Source organism: Palaemon carinicauda, unplaced genomic scaffold, assembly GCF_036898095.1.
Source record: "Palaemon carinicauda isolate YSFRI2023 unplaced genomic scaffold, ASM3689809v2 scaffold150, whole genome shotgun sequence".
NCBI lineage: Eukaryota > Metazoa > Arthropoda > Malacostraca > Decapoda > Palaemonidae > Palaemon > Palaemon carinicauda.
Window position 1 is genome coordinate 170,001 of NW_027169037.1, and position 5,000 is coordinate 175,000.

A 5,000-nucleotide genomic window follows, 5' to 3' on the forward strand; every position below is an offset into this window, starting at 1 on the left:
AATCAGGAATCAGACTCTCAGGTATAGGAAATAATGAATTAAACGTCATAGGCATAACTCATATTCAGTTCAGAGTCGGTAATCGCACGTTTGCCGATACATTTGTTGTTGTGAAAAACATTAATATGTATCCAGCTGTAATTATAGGATACCCATCTATGGGAAATCAAAACATTATCTTAGCTCCTGCAAAGCACGGCGTGTATATCAAAGGGAAATTCTATAAGTCTTCTAATACTTTAAAGTCTGTTTTGGATAATAAGGAGACGACAAATGTAACCGTAACGTACGTTGAAGAACCAATAACTTGTCTCACTAATAAAGAAATAATACACGCGACCCAGCAGAATTCTCGTTCACCCCGTAATATCATCTTGCACGCAATATATCGAACCAAACATACCTTCGAATTTAATAGTGCAAATAAAGAAAACACTACCGGGATCTGAAATATTAATCCTTTCCGATACTTTGAAAACCAACGGATTGTCTGTCACACAAGCTATTTATACAGTAGGCTCACATCAGCAATGTAATATCGAAGTCTGTAATCATTTAAATAACACTTTAGTAATTCACAAAAATCAACATATCTTGGATGTAGAAGTTTATAAACATCGTATTCTTACCGTTGCTGAAATCAATCACTCTCAATCAGTTGCGGATGAATCCCTTTTACGATCTATTAAAAATAAAATCAGTAAGGACATTCAAGACGAAGAAATTCAGCAGAAAATTTTTGAACTTTTAAATAAATATACAGATGTCTTTTCCACTACGGATGGATCCTTAGGGAAAACAGATGTGATCGAGCATCAAATAAGGTTAAAAGACAAACAGAAAATTATATATGTACCCTCGTACAGACTCCCTATGAAATTCCAGAATGAAATAAATGATGAAGTAGGTAAAATGTTAGAGGAAGGAGTCATTAGAAAATCAAATAGCCCTTATAATTTTCCTTTAATAGTTGTACCGAAAAAAGATCGAACATGGCGTATCTGTGTCGACTTTCGTCGTCTAAACGAGGAAACGATCCCTGATCGATTCCCAGTGCCATGTACTGACGATATTTTGTCTTTGTTAGGTCAGAATAAATATTTTACCAGTTTGGACTTACTTAAAGGCTTTCACCAGATATCATTAGAAGAAGGTAGTATCCCATACACAGCCTTCAGCACAGCCAGGGGACATTATGAATTTTTACGGATGCCTTTTGGTTTACGTTGTGCTCCTATAACATTTACAAGAATGATTAACATAGTGTTTGGAGACTTGTTAGGGGATATATTGCATGCCTATATGGATGATCTTGTAATCTTTTCCAACACCTTAGAAGAACATCTACGTAAGTTAGAACTAGTACTACAGAGATTAAGACAACATAACTTAAGGGTAAAGATTAGTAAGTGTGAATTTTTCAAAACAGAATTAGTATATTTGGGTTTCATGGTGTCAAGCCAAGGTCTTAAAGTAGTCCATGATAAGGTGTCGGCTATACGTAATTTTCCCATACCTACTAATGTCAAGGGAATACAGCAATTTCTGGGTTGTAGTGGATATTACAGGCGTTTTATACGCAACTATTCAATAATAGCCGCTCCTTTAACTGATCTTACGAAGAAGGGCGTAGATTTCATATGGTCTGAGCAACATCAACAGGCGTTTAATACTTTGAAAGATGAACTGTGTAGTTCTCCTATCTTAAAATTTCCTGACTTCGGTAAGGAATTCTTCATTGCAACAGACGCCTCAGACTTAGGAGTGGGAGGGGTATTGCTTCAGCAATATGATAAACAGTTTTTCCCGATAGCTTTCTATTCTCGAAAATTGAGAACTTCCGAAAGTAAATATGCAGTAATAGACAAGGAAGGACTAGCTATTGTTAATTCGCTAGTGCATTTTAAGTTCATAATTTACGGTTATCCCGTTAAGGTTCTTACTGACCATAAACCACTAACAGAGTTCTTTAAAGGCTTCAATCACAGCCCTAAACGAACTCGGTGGCATTTAATCATTCAAGATTTTGGCGCAAGAATCGGGTATTTACCTGGGAAAGCAAATATCATTGCGGATGCATTATCACGCAACCCCGTGTCATCTTGTACGGAGTCTTTAGCTGAATTAATAGATATATCAACATCCATGCCTATTGTAAAAACAATATCTGAACAAGAAGATTTAGGCTGGAGTGCTGAATTGTTACAGACTGAGCAAAGAAAAGATCAGAAAATAGAAACAATTATAAATGCTTTGAAAGGCAATCATAAAGAAAAAGAATATATAAAGTATAAGCAGCAGAATTATGTAATCAAAGATAATATTCTGTGTAGGACTGTGACAAGGAAAACCCGCAATACACCACATGTAACTAACGACCAGGTAGTAGTACCAAACTCACTTGTTTCCACTGTCCTGAATTGGTTGCATTCAAATCCATTACATGGACACCCTGGGTTCTCATTAATGTCACAGAAAGCCAAATCATTGTTTTATTGGCATACAATGCTTACAGATATAAAAAGACACATAGCTAATTGTCGCACATGTCAGGAAAACAAAGGGCATACGAAAACACCTGTTAGCTTAGGAACTTATCCTGTTCCCAATCAACCCTTTGAAAGAATACATTTAGATTTGTTAACAGGATTTTACGAGTCAGACAGAGGGAATAAGCACCTCTTAGTAATTATAGATGCTTTAACTCGATATACAGAACTAATAGCGCTTAAAACTAAAACTGCGATTGAATGCGCTAGGAAGTTTTACGAGTGTTACATTTGTAAACATGGAATTCCACACATGATAATCTCAGACTCGGGTGGTGAATTTAATAATCACTTTCTTACCTCATTGTGTGAATTCCTCAAAATAAAGAAGATCAATACCATGATATATCACCCAGAGTCGAATGGGCTAGTGGAAAGAGCAAATAGGAAGATATTAAATATATTAAGGGTAACACTAGGGGGATCAGACCCCAACTGGGATATTGCAATACCGGCGGCACTGAGTACTCTGAATCATTCATATCATATATCAATTAAAATGTCACCGCATGAAGCATTGTATGGTACCCCAGTTAGAACACCTTTCCATGTATTAACGCCTACAACTAATCTATCAAATCCTTTAAAAGAATGTATAAATGCAAGTATAAGTCGATATGATATCCTTCGAAAGAATTTAGAAGAATCACAAATCATAATGAAAAGGAATCATGATAAAATAGCGAAACCAACTAAAACATATACCGTGGGTGATAACATCTATATTCAAATCAATGTCAGAAAAGGGCTCAACTATAAACTAACACCTAAGTTTGAAGGCCCATTTAACATTTTGGAAATATTAACGGCCAATAGGTTTAGAATTCAAAATGTAGCCCAACCCACGGATGAGAGAATAGTACCATTGTCTCACATAAGAAATTAAAAAGAAGTGAGGAAAAATTTTAATTTCAATTTAAAAGTTTTCTTTTTAATACAGGAGTAATTACATATGTTTTTTTCTCGTTACAGGTTTCCAAGATGAATTTTTTGTTGTTGGGAGTGATATTGTTCGCTCAGACATTTTTTTCGTATGGGATGAGTTCTAAGACTAAGAATATATATTTTAAATATGGAAATATAGTTGAAAGACAAGAAGACATTTTTATTACATCAACCAACGTAATTGTCGAAGTGCATATGCAAGCAATTTTTCTTCAAGAGAATGATGTCACTAGCTTAAGAACCGCCATTTCAAGGTTTTCTGCATCATTGGATGAGTTGCATAGGAGACATTTTCATTTGACTACTAAGAGTTTGCTTAGCTCAACATTAAAAATTGCAGAGATGCTATCTGATGACTTAAAGAATAAGACTGGAGAGACAGGATCTTTGGCTTATGACCTTTTGATGTGGACTGTAGGACACGAACAAAAAGAAAGACGGAATCCGTTCATTTATGCTGCATTAAGCATCTTTGGGTCTGTTGCAAGTTTAGGTTTAGGACTTTCCAATCGTCTTAAAATTAGTAATCAAAATAAGAAAATTGAGTTCTTGACTCATAAAGATGAATTGATTATGTCAGAACTAAGGGATCAGTTAGCTTCAATCAATAAAATTATGGATTTGTTAAATGAACATTCAGATAATATCGTTCAAATTATGGAAGTACAGGATTTGTTAGCAACATTAACGTATTATGATTCAAAGATAGATCACATACATAACAGAATTGCACATTTCATTGAGAAATCCAAGGATTATGTAGAAGCTATCACGTTAGCAACTAAAGGTGTATTGTCGCCCCATTTGTTGCCTATACGTTACTTAAAATTAGTTCTGGAGAACACTAGGGATAAACTAGGCTATGTTCCTTTGTTAGACGAACATAGGTTAGAATTTTATTACAGCCTAATTACAGTAAACGTAGATAATAACAAGATTAGGATTACAATTCCCTTTGATTCTTCTGATGCCTGGCAATCTTACAGGATATCACCATTTCCGACTTTCATGACGAATCACTCAAATCCAGTAATATCCAGTTTGACAGGACACGTATTGATTTCCCCAGACAAGGAAACATATACGGTCATTAAAGACTTAAATCAATTAACTCACTGTTCAGACGCAATGGATAGAAAAATATGTACAGCTGACTCATTTGAATTCCGTAAAAACTTGATGGATTCATGCGAGTTAGGTATAGTGCTAGACGGTGCTCTCTCCCATACAAGTGAAAATTGTCTGGATAAGCTTTATCCCTTTGACAATAAAGAATTCAATTGCAGACTAAATAATGGCTCGTGGATACGATACGACAAGGACGGCTTCAATATATCATGCCCTGACGGATCCACATCCCACAACCACATCTTCGTCGCAGCAGATGGCTGTATCGGGACTTCCCCGAATTCCATGGTGACTGGCCTACGGACAATCATCAGAGAACGTGCTTACTTCGCGAATTTCACGTGGACCTCTACAACGCCCGCACTTCCTCTCCCCTAT

General features: G+C 35.9%; 1 long non-coding RNA gene across 1 annotated transcript in view; it reads left to right on the forward strand.

Annotated features, from left to right (window-relative positions):
- Positions 1 to 5,000, forward strand: part of LOC137635628 (uncharacterized) — a 6,785-nt gene that overhangs the window by 1,714 nt on the left and 71 nt on the right. The window contains exon 2 of the long non-coding RNA XR_011042735.1: positions 4,781 to 5,000. This exon is cut by the window's right edge and continues 71 nt beyond it. This is a non-coding gene — a long non-coding RNA (uncharacterized lncRNA). The remainder of the gene's footprint in view (positions 1 to 4,780) is intronic.